The sequence below is a fragment of the Apis florea genome, unplaced genomic scaffold (assembly GCF_048593485.1).
Source record: "Apis florea isolate Af1SG1 unplaced genomic scaffold, ASM4859348v1 contig_3158_pilon, whole genome shotgun sequence".
Taxonomy (NCBI): Eukaryota; Metazoa; Arthropoda; class Insecta; order Hymenoptera; family Apidae; genus Apis; species Apis florea.
In genome coordinates this window covers 4,401,135-4,417,228 of record NW_028256713.1, presented here as the reverse complement: position 1 = coordinate 4,417,228, position 16,094 = coordinate 4,401,135, and the positions used below count along the sequence as shown (strand labels likewise).

The following is a 16,094-nucleotide window of genomic DNA, read 5'->3' as shown; positions in this document are numbered from 1 at the left end:
TTGCTCCCGAAAAGAACTTTCCAACAATGACGTGATACCGACGCGATTCCGTGTTTACAGCTCCCGACGAAAATGGAAGTTGCTCGGCACCTCCATTCGGGAAAACGAGGCGGTGAAAAATATTTTCGAGAACGGCGGTAAGCAAACAATAATCCCGCGAGCATCGTCGTGCATCGTCGTGGCCGCCCACGCGATAGATTCATCATCCTAGTGGTTCGTTTCCAGCTCACGTGTCGGCCACATGTTCGCTCTTCTATTCCTTCCTTCCTGTTTCCTTTCTTGCCCGCGCCGTGTCCCAACACGACCAAAACCTGAGAGGGACTGATGAGACCTCCGATAAATGATCGCGCGCTTCTTCAGCGATTTTCATCCAACCGAGCTTCGCCTTTCCATCTCCCTTCGTCCCAAACAATTTCTTGACAAACGATCGCGCACCCATCCCATCCTTCTGACAACTAAATTAATGCTCGGCTAAGTTTATCGATCTTGTTTGCGCGATTGATTCACCTCGCATTTGCGCGAAAATATGCGCGGGACGTTGAAATGTCGCGTAAGTTGCTCGTTCGGGATTAGATACGTGTGGTATTAAATGGGCGTTGGTGGAAGGAGAGTTCGATAGTTGGAAACTCTCGAGGTCTCTTGCTCTTGGGGGGGAAGGGAAGCGAACCATTATTAGGGTTCCATTTGGATCTTGGAGAAGCCAGACCCGAAATGGACTGCGGAGTGGATTCGAAGTTGGTGCAGAGTTGGCTGCGATCCTGAAGGCCAAGGTTAATCTCACGAGGCCCGTGTTTTCACGCACTGGATCTAGAGGCTTTATCGGAGGCTGCCTCTGAAGAAGGTGCTCCACTTTGATTATCCTCTCTTTCTTGTCCTTATACGAGTAAGGCAAGAGAATCTTTTAGCCTTTCTCTTCAAGAAAATTTTTTACGACGAAAAACATCTTGCGTTTTTAGTTAGGTATCTGAATTTCTTACAAATTTTTACGTCTCTTCTCTAAATACACTCGAGCAGAGTCCGATATCTCAATTCTCTCTGCATCGTGTTCCCTCAATATTCCTTCGACGAGGATTAAAGACTAGCCAAGACTATTTAAAAATTGTTACATCTCTTCTCTCGCAATTAGTCGCATCGATCTAGCTCGATAAATGCTGCGTTCGACGGTCGGATTAAGGAATTGACGGATTTATCGAATGAGATATCCTCCTGCTTGAAAATTTTTGCTCTCTCAGACGCAATTAGTCATCGATCCGGGCCAATAAATCGGTTGCACGGTGTCGAAATTCTCCGTGCCTACTCGAAATATTCCGCGTTATCTTCGCGGAACGGAAATAGGGTGAGGCGTCCCGTTAAGAATAACCGAACGGGGAGAAAAAGCGAATGCAGACGAGGCAATCGGCCTGATCGGGGTGCAGCCGCGTAGGAAAGATTTTTCTGCCAAAGCCAGACTTCAGACTCAGCCACGAGTTCCATTCTTCCTCTTGTTTCGTCCGTTCCTTCCCCATCTCGCCTCTTTTCCCCCGGATTTTCGCGTGCCTATCCTCTCTCACGGGGAGAGAAGATTCCACCGGATTTGGGAAAAAGAAAACGCGCATACGATTTGGAAGCTGATCTCGAGGGAAAGGAAGAAGCAAATCTTCCGGGATGGGAATTGCTCGAGCGATTCGTAGGAAGTAGATATCTCCCGAATTAATTAGACGCTCGAAACGTACGGTAATCCTCGAATTGTAAATGTAATAAATCATTCCATCTCGCGACACTCCACCATCCAAGTGATATTTTCGAAGTGTGCACATTTGAAACGTATTTACTTTCGATTCGGAATCGAATATATCGAAAGCGCAACGAGAAATTAACGAGACATCCGTTGTCGAGGATATACCTGTGGAAAAAAGGAAGGAGTTTGGCACATCGAAAACGTTCCTCGTTCAAGTCACGGTCTCTCCCTATTATTTCACACAGACGACACGATAACGAGTCGCAAGTTTCGACCGAAAGCGGAGAAGAGGAGGATCGCGGAAAAAAGGTCGCGAATGGTCTCTTTGTTGTCGATCGTGGGTGACCGAACTTCCGCCAACGAAAGAAGAGGAGACTTTTCCTCCTCCTCCTTCTTCTTCTTCTTCTTCTTCCTCCTCCTCCTCCTTTCTTCAGCCCTCGCCGCCTTTCAGCGTGGCGCGATATGGATGATAATAGAGGGGTCGCATGAATGCGTAACGAGGCGGAGTTCTCGAGTTCGATTTCGCGTGGGATAATTCCGATAAATAATTTTTTCAACGCCGTCGGGGACACTCTCGTATTTTTCGAGCCAAGCTTGCCACCTAAGAGAAAGAGAAAGAGGTAGAGAATATTCAAAGAAAGGAAGTCGGGCGAAGAAGTCGTCGTCGCTTAAGCCGGATTCAGGCCTAATGGGCCGAGCAGTTATTCCACTAGGCGCGAACGGCCAGCTTGAACCTTTCATCCGGCCAGACGTTTCGCTAATGGCAGAACCTCGCGAGTCTTGCGAAACGCAGCTGGACGTTAATCTCGCTTCCCTTCGAACTACCCTCCTTCCTCGAGGACGATTAGCAAGGATCTGGATCGTTTCCTCTATTTTTAGCGCGAGACCACCGCGCTCGAGTTTCTTCGAGGAATCTCATCGCGGATCGTCCTTCGAAATCCTGTAGGCGAGGATTAAGTGTCGGTGGATTTGCATTCGTTTGAACGCGGTGTTACGCGGTGGATCGGATGGACAAGTTACTTTTATTAATGTCAATTGTAAGAATTAAAAATCCTTAATAATAATTTTTCGGATGGAGAAATCGAACTTGATGATCGTCGCATTCGTTCAGGATGCCAATACAATAAAAATTGGATTAATCGGAAACTGTTATTTAAATGGGAAAAAATTATTGCCGCGTATTAATTTTACGTGTAACATTGATATTTCATTAACATTTTATCTCGAGAGAGAGAAAGGTTCTGCTCCGTTTTTTCGTGCGGATCCTGCCTTTCCAGATGACAGCTGCTCATCAATTTTGAACATGGAACGCGCACGTTTAATCTAACAATAATATATATATATGCGTGGTTGAAAATGCGACGAGGAAGAGAAGAGTAGAAAGGGAGTTGGCAACGATTGGTGGCAAGAAACGAGTGATTCGCACGCGAGTTTTTTATCGATTATGACACATTTGTCAGCGCGGAGAGTTGCACCCTCGCGCGTGTCACGCGCTGTTAGCCAGGGTGAAACGATCGAAACGAGACAAGCTGTTGTGTATCGCGAGCTTATCGTTCGACGGTTTTCATTTATCTCGCGGGTAATGCGTTTCTTGCGGCCGAGATTCTCCCCGGGCCGTCTTTGTGCCGTGCACGTGTGGTTGGCGCACTCGCGATCAGAAGGTTGTTTGTAATCGGTTCAATGGCTCGCGCTGTTGCGCGTCTGGCCGCCGATGGATTAATTCCGACCGTTTTTCGCCCCTGCGTTTCGTTCTTCTTTCTGGCTACCCGCTTATTTTCTTATTTTCTTATTATTGGCCTGCGACTGGTCGATCCTCAATGCACTCCCTTTCAAGTCGATAGGGACTATAAATCTCTATACGGTGTCCAATTGGATAGGAGCGTCGAGTTTCTTCTGATTTTTTGATAAATTTTAGTAGAATCGACCGATTGATCGGTTCGAGGGTCGTTAATGTAAATTAAACTCTCGACACGTTTCGACGATTCACTCAATGACCTTTCATTAAAGCTTCTTCAAACAAGTTTCTTGCGCACAGGCATCATCCGTAGGACGCATGTGGTCGCACGTACTCCAATCGAGTCCACCGCACTCGATCGATTTCTACGAAACTCTCGAATTGCCAAGCGATGAATAATACTGTAACCACGCAATCCTACTTACTTAATTTATTCAAAGCGGAGAGATTACGAATGTTACAAATATCGCACGGAATAAAATATCATCGTGATCATTCGCGACGATCACACGCGCCATTTCTGGTCAAAGTTTGCGCCGTTACAAAAATCCACGAAACGCTGGAACAACGATAAGTAACATCGCCAAAATATATATATACACTTCGTTATTTATTATCTCCATCGAGAAAGCATAGAAGGACTAATGTAACAGAGTCGAAGAGCCGTGTATATCTCTCGCCACTTTATGATTCCATCGTCGTTTGCCAAGAGGTGGTAGGACAATCCAGTGCTCCAGTTGAAGGCGCCAAGCAACGAGAGAGTCGCAAAAAAGGCTCGAAAAGCCGCGAAGTGCACGGGCGCCTCGACCTCCGTGTCGGTTTTATCGCTCGTAAACCTAGAATTTCTCCAATAAACTCGCATCTCCTCGATGGCTCTTCTCCTCCGCCATTTCTCTCCTCCTTAGGATCTCTTTCTCTCTCTCTCTCTCTCTCTCTTTCTCTCGATTCTCTTCCTCTTTCGAGTGAGAGAAACGTTGACATTGGTCCCTTTCAAACTCGAGTTGGAACGAAAGACGCGAGAAAAAGGGAAGGATGTAAGTACTCTCCCGCTCGTGCTTGATACGGAAAACGTGCAATAAAAGAGATAAGGTAAACGGTGTGGAGGAAAGATTGTTGCGACGATAAAGGCTGTTAAACGTACAAGCTGTCGGAGAAGTTGTTAGGATTGGATTGCAACATTCGTGAAGAATGTGTTGAAGTGTATCGCAGTCCGGTTTTATTAGATTTTTATTTTCGTTCAAAGAGATCGTGTGCCGATCGAAACGAAGGGATGAAAATATCCAGAATCGTTAATATTTCCGTAGAATGCTGAAGATAAAATAAGTTTTAACTTTTAAAATTGTATTAAAAAGACGAGTAACGTAATTAATTAATAATTACAGATATCCGGCGCGATAATCGCGTGAAAATAAAATAGAATCTTTCGATTCTCGTGGAAAAGGGTGAGCACAGAGAGAGCCTGTGGGAATCGATTGTGGGTCGCGTGGAAGCTCTTCGCGTAGTCGTAAAGTGTGTGTTCGGATCGTTGAAAGAAATCCTTTGCCGAAGTAACCCGAACCTCTTATTTCCGTCGATTCGAGTGGCAGCGACGCCACCGGCAAAAACACGTCTCGCTGTTACAAGCTGAACGCGCATCAACAAGCGGCGCGTATTAATTAGACAAGGATCGTACGAGGCCGAAGAAGTCGGTGGACCTCTTGAAACTCGAGGTCTTTAAACGTGGCCTACTTTTTTTTCGCCATTTTTACAAGCGACGAGGCTCCGTACGACCGGTTGCTGGCACGCGCTCCAACGCATTTTATATGCGTTTGGAAACAGATTAAAGTGGCGATTAGCTGTCTTGACGAAAGAATTATTTTCTCTGCTACAAGAAATCCTCGATTCCTTCTTTTTAATCCCAATTCAAATTAATTCAAATTATCGTTTCCAAAGGTCACGAGGACTCCAACATAAGATTTCCAAGATTACATAAAAATTTCAACGATTTCGTTCGAATAATCGCAACAGATACATCGCTCCGTTACTATTTCGATTCGATCTTTTCAAATTCAACGAAGCATTACGATCGCAAATAGGAATCTCTTTCTCGAAGAAACGAAATTTCCTCTCTCTTTGTGCGCCGGGCAAAATCCAAATAGGGCATAACAGGCGGAAACGAGTAATTACATCCTCGATTAAGCCGTTCCAGAGCCGGCACGATTTTCCTCGCCGAAAACTTGGTGTTCGGGCTTAACTGTTCGGGTGAAAATCGGCTTCCGGTCTATCAATGGCACGCGTGCATTTCGGTTTTGTGGGTGAACATGGCGGACTAATGGCCATTTATCGACGCTATCGCCTCGGTAAATGGTGTCTAGGGAAGGGTTGAATGCCGCTTCCGTACACAGTTGGACGTCAAAGAGCTTCCTTCGCCTGATTCGGGCTACGCCGGTCTTGCGGATTTGCGGTTTCGACCCATCGTCGTCGCTTGCCCAGAATTCGATTGACAGTTTTCCAAGTATCGATCCGGTTGCATAGTTTCGGTTCACCGGGGAATTCACGCCGATCAATCGAAGAAAACTTGGAAATAATTTTGAAATCGAGATTTAAAAACAGCTCTTCTCTCAATAAATTAAATTCGACAAGGCAGATTAAATGTCTTTCACTTTCCAAGACACACTTTCCGTGATATCGTTAAATTTGTAAAATGGAAATGATTCGGGTACAAGATACAAGACGCGATGTATATAAGTTTTTGGCAAGGATGCTCGGCTTTTTCTATGAAAAAATCTTAAGGGTAGGGGAGGGATCGTTCTTCCTCGAGACCGCGTGAGAAATGTAGCGTGCGCGATATTCCGGATAAACGATCGTGAAAAATATGCGTAGTTTCGTGGATATTTATCTGGCAGGTATTCGTATCCAGATATCTGAGGGATTCCAAGTTTCGCGCATAACGATTCCACCAATCTTCGAGAAAAATCTTCCGTCTGCTCGAGATCGAACGATCACTCTTGAAACATTGAACAATATCCTTTCCTTCTCGATCTCGTTCGAATCTCTTCTTTCTCCTCTGTTTCTTTCTCTCTGTTCTTAATTCTTCCAGCATTCTTACGCTCGAACATCCATCCATAAACGAGGTTGTAAAATTTATATTTGTCGGTCGAGTAAAATTGCAAGAATCCTCGCGAATTTTTGGCCGAAAGGAGGAATACGATCGATCCAGTGATAGATTAGATTTCCAAACGGAACGTCCACTTGTCCACATCGTTTGACATCGTTCGAGAAAAGTGGAAAAATGGAGGTCCATTTCGATCGTTATCTCTTCTTCCCAGGCGGAAGACAGGCGCTCTAATGTCGTGGAAGGGATCAGTTAGAACAATAATTCCCCTCTGGTAATCGAATTATACGCGGACAAACAAGCCACCACGGCGACTGTCGGTTCGACACCACCGTCCCCCCACAATCATTCTTCCTTCTGACCCACGACACCAACTTTCCCTCTCTATCTCTCTCCCCTCCCCAGCTTTCTTCCAGAATAAACTTCGACATCCCCGCAATTTCTCCTGGCCATTCCTTACCACTCGATTCCTCTACTGTTCCGCATTTGTGGCCCTTCATTTGCAGATAACCACTCGTGGAACCACCAAACAATCTGCACGTTCCTCGAGTGCACCATCCTTCCACCACCATTCATTTCCTTCCTTTCTTCCTCCCTTACCCTCCTCCAACCGTCTCCTTTCACGCCGCGACAACGTTTAAACAGCCAACACCTGGAAAGGTTTTCGAAAAGGAGAATTACGAGGATAAGAGAGGGAGGAAGTGGATTGAAAGGGAAGAAAGGGAAGCGAGTCGAATGAAAAAAAAAAAAAAGAAATAAATAAAAAAGGGGTGTTTCAACCTTCCCTTCTCCAGAAAATTATATCGAGGCGCGTCAGAAGACTACCAACCGTTGTCCTTTTGCTCATGGATGCGGATGAAAGCCGATTTCCACTTTCCTTTTCGCTTCTTTCCCTATCCGAGGTGAACTCTTCATCCGCGCTTCAACGAGGATGAAAAGTGGGTATCAATTAATGGGAAGGGATTATCGAGCGCGCGAGCATTCATCGTTCAGGTTTGTTTGTTCGCCCATCCACGTAGAATATTCGAAAATATTAAGTTTCCGCGCGACATTACATTGTTCCTCCCCTTCTGTCTCTCGAGCGTTGTTCGCGCTCGAAAGGAAATTTGATTTATAATGACGCCGCTTTATCGAAAACTGTGGTGGACAGGGAGCTCGACACAATAAATATCGAGGACCCGTTGCGGGATTAATTAAATCCGCGGCTTGTTTATATGCGCCGCGAGAGAGATCTGTTAATGAATTAATTGAAATATCTGCCCGTGAACCGAGATAATCCGACAATTATCGGACACACCGATTTTCATTATCCAATAGCAAAAAAAAAAAAAAAAAAAGAAGAAATATCGTGTTCGAAAATTTCCCCCGCATCTTTCCACCAAGAAAAATGACGATCGAATCGATCCTCGTCCCCCTCTCTGGCCACGCCGTAAATTAAACAAAGGATGATGACATTTCGGTTTCTCGCCCCCGTGTCGACGTCGCCCGATACGAGTCGAGTCGAGTAGTCATCGCGACTGCTTCGTTCTCTCTTTTTCTGCTGCAGCCCCCTCTTCCACTCCACCACGTCGCCCTAAGCCCCGTCTGAACGAGTTTTTCTCTAAACCGTTAAGTGGATCAATATTGTCGCGGCGGTTGTGTTTTGAATATCAACCCCCCGGCCAGTTTTAGGCGAGGCGACGTTTCGTCATAGTCGATGGAGCGTGTCGGGTGGAGAAGAAGTCGCTGTTCGTTACAGCTCGAGGGGTAGAGTCGAGATCTTGGGTCTTGAAGCGACGAGTGTGCGCGCCTCCTCGATAGCTTGTTCTCCTCCACCTAACCCTCCTCCGCTGTTTGTTTTCCTTCTGGTCCCTTCTGTTTTTCCTCCATTAGCGACTTCGCCGCCCTATCTGCGCGTACGTGTGACCCCAAACTCAACTCTCCCACTCCGCCTTTTCTCGTCTGTTGTCGTTCGGTTATCCGCGTCAACAAACACCTGACATCTTCTCATCTCGCCGTCGAAAACGACTGCAAACGACGCGCGATCGTCTTCTTCTTCTTCTTCTTCTTCTTCTTCTTGAAATCGTTGGTAGTATAATTTCTTCTAACAACAACCACCACGCCACCTCTGTTTCAACGTGGCCGCGTTTTTCTTTTCGGCTCAAAGGCACGCTTCGTTCCCCTTGTTTTTCAGGCGTTGAACCACGTTTATTTAGTCTCAAGGCCGTTATTCCAGGCCTTGAGAGTTGTTCTAAAGAGGGAGAGAGGGAACCATGCACGTCGATCTTTCCACCTCCGGTGGTTTCTCCCCGATTATGCAACGGCGTTCCTCGAACCAGTTACGCCAAGGACGCGCATTCCTCTCGGATGCAGCACGCTTCGCTCGCTTCCCGGGACTCGATCGATCGTCGCTCCTTCGATCGATCGCGATTTTCAAAACGTCATCGAGTGTTTCAAATTTAACTGACGTAAGGTTGGATCTAGCGGTTTTTTTCTTCTTCGATCGATACAAATAGATAGAGAAAGTGTGATTTTCCTCTTTCTACTTTAATCTCGCTACTGACGACTTCTTCGTCGCGGCACCAAAAATGTGCAGCGGCTCGTGATTCGAGTTGCTTTGACGGTGTTTATTGAGAAAAAAAATTGACGATGAAAACGAAATATCGATGCTGTTTCCAGAGAAAGATCCAATCGCTCATCATATGGTGCACGTCGTGCAAGGTGAAGAATAAGAATAGTAAATGTGAGAACACGTTATTGGGATTAGATAAGATTTGTAACGATGTTCTATTGTGATATTTGCTCTGACAAACCGAGGATGCATCTTAGTAATTATTTTACTATTAAAATATCACACAACATTATAGATTTTTAATATTCAACAAATTTTCTTTCTTTATACGTAAAGATACATAAAATAAATACGTTAAAAGTTGTATACGTTAATTCGTGTGTGAAATCATTTTTTAAGTTAACTAAGAAATAAATCGTCTCGAGTTGTCGGTTCGTCCTGGAATGCAAAGGGTTAAAACGAGTCCAAATAAAACGTATCCGTATTTTCTCTTCTTCTTCTCCATCGAGACTCGTAAGATGCGATGAACGTCAACGATGGATCGAGTAAATTTCACCGATATTTGATCGATCTCTGCTCTATGTCCCGACGCGAAGTTTCTGTGAATTCCACCGCGGATTTCGTAGTCGTCGAACGTTCCTCTCGTTCGGTAATGAACGTTCTCGCGATGGATGTGTTCCGGCACGCCTCCCTCCTTGCGGCAATTGCGAGGAAGGGGCAATGTTTCTCCACCCGAGGGAAAAGTACAGTGGTTGGAGGCGCGGTTCGTGCGGCACGCGAGGCTTCGACGACACGTGAACTCTCGGCCCGTTTCACCCCTGTTATCGCGCGTACGTGAGTCAGAAGTTGACTTTATCGCGGCAATGAAAAGATTCTGACACTTTCAATTTCCAGGGTGTCTGTCGCTAACCTAGATCTAACCTAGACCTACCGTAACACTTTCTTCGCGAGAAGGAGCGTAACTCCAAGAAACAGGAGGAAACTTTTGGATAGTGAAATAAGAGTAAATAGGAGTTTTAGATTTTTCTAATGATCATCTCGATCTCGACGAGGAATTTGGAATTTATTCGGTGCACTTTCGTAAGATCCTTTCGTATCAGCTATTAAAAATTGGAAATAAGAATTTGATCCGTTATTAATTTCGGGGATGAAAAATCGGTAGAAGGCATTTTTGAAACTGTTTTTTATTCGCTTGCTATCTTCGTTGTTTACGCATCTCGTCTCACTGACCTATCCTAAACTCCAGACAGGCACAGTTCTCGGAAGAGCGTGGCACGCAAAAAAGCAAGATCACCGAGTTGCCCGTTCATAAAGCCAACGTTTCGTGGAGAACTAATTAGAATAAAGGGACTTTAACAGGGGACTTTAATAGTTTCCTTCATTTTCTTGATCGCGTGTTTTACATGGAAACTCGAAGCTCCATTACGATCTTATAACTCGAGTATAAAATTGATGGAGAGCGGATCGAAGCGCTCGTTCCAAAGAAAAAGTAATTTAAAAAAAAAAACTCGGAGCAAAGGATGCGATAGTTTTATCGTTTTCTGCTTGAAAAATATGAATTGGAAATAAAGGGAGGAGGAAGGGCTGCCTATAGTCGCTATTTGAAACAACGCGCAACAACAAGTTGGAGGAAAAAAACTTGATGAACACGTTACACGATTTCTACGATCGTCCTAGGTTCCATCGAGGCAACTTTCCAAGAATGCCGTGCGAGAGGGCCACGTGTGCCGCATAAATTATTCCTCCACCCTACTCCTCCGTCTCCACCGAGCCCCCCACAACCCTTTCGCTCTCTAATTGCCGTAATCGCTTCGGCGACGCAACGTCGCTATATTGAAAATTCTGCGCGAGCCAAGGCGTCATTGCCCTCCGCGCGTTTCCCGCGTTCGTCTCCAATTACTCGTCTCTGCGCCGAGTTCACCCCGCGAAACGGGTGAAAACGGAGTCGAGATAGTCGAAAACGAGACGTTATATTTCGTTATATATATAACCACGCGTCGAACGCATCTCCTCCTTATCTTCCGCCTGGCAATATCTAATTTCCGGCAGATTATCGGCAAGATATCGATTAGGTTATTCCACGGATGGACTTTGTATGGAAATTTATATATATATCCGTATATCGAGGAATGAATAATCGTTTCCTCGACGATGAGAGAGAGCTAGTCCTGTAATTGTCGCGATCCTCGGTTATTGCGGCTAATTACCGTCTGTTCGTTAAACTGCTCTCTTCTCGAGCCGCTCTTCGCCTCTCCTTTGCTTTAACGTCGTCCTTCTTGTCTTCGGTCTACTTGTTCCTCGAGCACGGCCCGAGCTGTCGTTTAAAGGGCTTGGAAACGCGAGATGATCGCGAGACGAGCGGATTCAAAGCTTTTTATACGTACATTTGCATACGAAAATGTGAAAATATACGATCGGTGAAAAAAATTCGAACTTTTAGAATCTTATAATCTCTTGATTCAAATAATCCAAATAATAATCCGATCCGCAATAATTGGAACGATCAATGAAACTCGAATCGATGAAATGATCGAATTCCCGCAGAACTGGATGATTGATCGATCGGATTGCAACGATGATGCATCGACAATGATATCTAATGGAATCTGTGTCCGTGGAGAAGAGTTAATCGGATTTTCGACGAGCAATCTCCAAACGGACGATGAATCATGAGACGCGAACGAATCGCGGATCAAGATCGAGGATCGATCTCTTGAACGGGCAAATAGAAGCGTCGTGGATAGATAAATTGGCGGGGTGAGGGTTGTGTGAGGGGGGGAGTGTTGGCCCCTGAGTTGGAAAGTGAGAAATTGTCGCGGGTCGATGACACCAACTTCCCTCCGCGCTTAACCGCGCCTCCGCCGAAACTTTTCAATAAAGCTGCCCTCGCTTTCCATACGTTTCCGCCAAACTTTCGAAGCCACTATCGTTCCTACGCGACATTTGCTGGATTTCCCTCGGATTATCATTCTTGATCTTCTTTCTCGGGCTTTCAAACTTTCTTCTCTTCGGAGGCTTCGGTTCCATCCAGTCGAAGAGGATCCCAAATGGAGTAAAATTGGTTTGTCCGCAACAAGCGGACATTGATAACCCGAGGAAACGAAACGATGCAATTACGTTTATTATAAATCTCGTTCTTCGACTTGCTTTTCCGATTTGTCAACTAGTTCGATTATTTATTCCGTGACGGAGCTATTTCGAGCGTTTCACTTTCAAGACGTTATGACGCGATATATAGATCAACGTCTCGAGACGAAGATTGCTTCGCGTCTTTACGATACAAGATGATTCGAAGCCAGACTCCAAAGAACCCGAAAAGGACGTGCGTCTGAATCGAAATGGCCAACTTAATCGCGGAAATTTTCCAAAGTATATAATCGTGAAGAGAAAGAGGCGCAAAGCAGATCGTCCAACTTTCCCGCAGCGAGCGTGACTTTTTTCCTTCGCATTCACGGGCGTACCGCAAGATAAATAATATCTTTCCCGGCCATCGTGAAATGGGGTCCGCGTAACGATCTCTTCCTCTCTCTCTCTCTCTCTCTCTCTCTCTCTCTCTCCCTGGTCCTCTCCACAAGGTATGGCGCGATACCGTCTGCCAAGCGGTCTCTCTGCCTCTCTAAAGCTGGCTACGCCGCTAATTGCCGTCCGTATAATTACCATATCGGACAGATAAATATAGGGCTGCCGCTGGTACACGTTCTGCCCTCGGAGACAGTCGGCCACGCTTACGTCTCGGCTGTGTGTTAAGGGCGTGCGCCACGGAGATATACGCAGAGAGAAAAGCACGGCGGAAGGAGCCGAGACGTTTGTAATTCTACGAATTTTTTTTCCCCTCTCCTCAACTTTTATACAAGAGATATACATACATATATATATATATATATATATGAAGTTGTCGAGGTGGCGGACAACTCAAAGGGAAGGGTTGAAACGTGAGGTTTCAATGGGCGTTAAAATGGCCAAACGAGACAGAGAGAGGTTTGTATTCGCGACACGCCTCTCTCGGTTACTTTTAACAAGTTTAATCCGTGGTTTAACCGCGAGAGGCAAGACGATTTGCAAAGGTTCAATGGGTCTTTTTACGTCCGATCTTTTCTTTCTTTTTCCCCGTTCGCAAATATACGGACGATAAATAGCCACATCGTGACAGGATACAATTAAAAGAAGCTATTCCGACGATGTCCTTTGTCAGGATTAAGCCTGGAAAACGATTCTCTCTTCGTTCCACATGCTCGCGATAATAGAACACGTCTCATCGAGACGAGGATCGAGAGAAGATCCGTCCGAATGAAAACCTTTCCCGGGCGAATCCATTATTAGAAAAATAACCTTTATCTCTTCCGCGCTCCGACAATGGATCGTACTCTCGAGGAGAGGTCCGTGTGTAATAATCCTCTCTTTGTCGTCGTCGGATTGTACCGTGGCCAGAGAGGCGATGCGACCGACATTTCCTTCCTTCCTTTCTCCCGCAAAAGGAAACGAAAGGGGAAAGAGAGACGTATAAAAATATTTGCCATACCATGTGGAGGGATCGAAGAGGAAGGAAGGCGAAGTTGTGACCGGGCATCACCCTAATTTTCCCTCGAGCGATGTTTAATGCGTCCTCCCTCCGTTTCGTTCCGGGAGGGGCAGCGACGGGAAAATTATCGTGGCGCCGACTGAATTTTCGTAGCGAAAACTCTCCTCCCTCTTTTCCCCTGAAACTTTCTCCGGCCGGACGGGTGGCGACTAATCGCGCGCTACGACCGCGGTGATGGCTAATTAACGTTCCCGGAAATGAGTCGTGCCACCGGGAATTAATATCCCCGGCTCTTCTCGCGCCCTCTTCTCGACTCGCCGCGACGAATTTCGAGCTTCGTGTTAACCGTTTGGATCCTGTGTTCTCGTTCGAATCTCGAGAAAAAGATTCCTCGAATTGAACGAGCGAATTTTTTTTTTTTTTTTCTCGTATACTCGAAATTGAATCGAAAGATGACGCGAATAAGACAAATTAAAAGTCGTGAAGGTTGATCGTTATAACGCGATAATTTTACTCGATTGTGAAAAGAGTAGTTGGAAATTACCAGGAAGGGAAGGGTGGAAGTGTTGAGATTGGAAACGGAGGCTCGGTTACCATTAAGGGTGTAATGGAATCATCGAAGGAACCGCTGAATAACAGAGTCAGTTGGAAATTAAGGGTCGGACTTATTAACGGGACACCGAAATAATTAAATTTCGACCCCGATATTACGAGCGATGACCGTCGAGGCAACGAGGCCTCGTCATTGTCTGGCTAGTTTAACGTCGCTATAACAGCAACATCCCTACCCTTGTAGACGGGGAAGGGAAGGGGTGGCGCGGCCCAACACAACGGAGCTTTAGAGCGGAGGGATTGTTACTCGTAAATCGCACCCTATCTGAGCCGACGTCACTGCGGATATGGCAAATGTCGGGCGTAACGACGCGGCTCTATTGTCAAAAAGTGAAAATTCAAATAAAACGGGACAAGCGAAACGCATCGGTGGCGCCAGTCGGGCTGCGAGCGAAACCATGGCCATTTTTGATTACGCTGCGCCCCTGCGCCCAGAGGAGAGGCGAGTTAATTGCTCGAGCTCGTTAATGTAACGTAATATCGGGTACAGGCTGTCCGTAAGGGGTCGCCGTAAGTTTGCCTCGCGATCACGTCCACCGAGATGGAATCGTGTTCTTTCGCTAATTACCTCCGCGATTATCCTCTTAATCGTCGCCTCGATTATAGCTGCATCGACCTCGTGCGTACAAGTGGATCCCTCGTAAACGCCTTCGAAACTTCGTATGCTTCCGCCAGATCTAGATTCCAATAACAAAACTTTTCGTATCTTCCCTCTTTCTTTTAACAATTCAATTTTTCTTTCTTCTCAATCCTCTCAAAGAAACTCTAATTTTCTTTCTTTTTTTTTTTTTTCTTTTTAACGAATATATAAAGAATAATTTTATACAATACAATAGAGCGATTTGAAAAGGAAAAAAGGAAAGGTCACGATTTTTCGAAGCGCAAACAATCGTCATCCTTTTTTATCGCGGTATTCCTCCGCGAGTTTCATTTTTCCCTGGACTCGTGCCAGAATCGTGCCCCCTCTTCTCCTTATTGCGTCTCACTCGGTAGACTTTCCGGCTCCGCTGCGGCTGCGGAGAAATTTCAGTTTATGCAAGCTTTCGACGGGAGTGCATTCGGTGGGGATCGGTCGCCGCTGCTTAGACGAGGAGATAGTTTCTGCGAGCGAAACGGGGCAACGGGACGATCTGTCGAAGTTGAAACACACAAGCTTCTTTGAATTGCATAATAACGGCGGGTCGCCGTCAGGGCTAATGCTAATGGCAGCGAAACTTTCCGAGCAAACTCGCGCTGAAACTATCGCACCCCTCCCCGTCTGCACCCCCTTTCACCGAGAAAAAGTCTCGGTATTCGATAGAATAAGGGCCGTGCATTAATTGCATCTAAGGCAATCGTTTCACCCCTGCTAGTTTTTCCATAGATCGCTCCGTTTACCACTCCACAAGGACTTGTTTGCGCTCGTTGAAACGCATGTAGATTACCTTCCGTCGAAGAAGCCTTTGTCGATGCCTGTCCTCCCCGACGATCGATCCGCTTCGTCGCGATAAAAGAAAGAAATGCATTCGAACCGATTTTTCGTACGTCGAGATCGAACCATATTTAATAAAACCGCGATCCTTTTCGAATTGTGATTATTTTTGATGATGTTGAAACGGGTTTCGATCTTTCTCCCTGTGTGTACAAATAAAATTGGAAAAATTAATTTGCATCATTACCTTTGAAAATTTCTGATTCTTTAAAGAAGAACGATCCTTCCGAAAATTCTATTATTTCTCGTAATTCTAATATCCAATAATTTGAAAATAATTTAGATATTGCATTTATATTTGCGCGAGGCAATATTTCTCCAACCACTCGATTTATCCACGATTCCAATTCTAAATATTCGATTTAGCTTTTATCGAATCGGAGCAATAATCCTCG

The 16,094-nt window shown here is 45.6% G+C and overlaps 1 protein-coding gene across 1 annotated transcript in view; it reads left to right on the top strand.

Annotated features, from left to right (window-relative positions):
- Positions 1–16,094, top strand: part of mthl1 (adhesion G-protein coupled receptor methuselah-like 1) — a 144,513-nt gene that overhangs the window by 102,076 nt on the left and 26,343 nt on the right. The gene's annotated exons all lie outside the window — the stretch shown is intronic.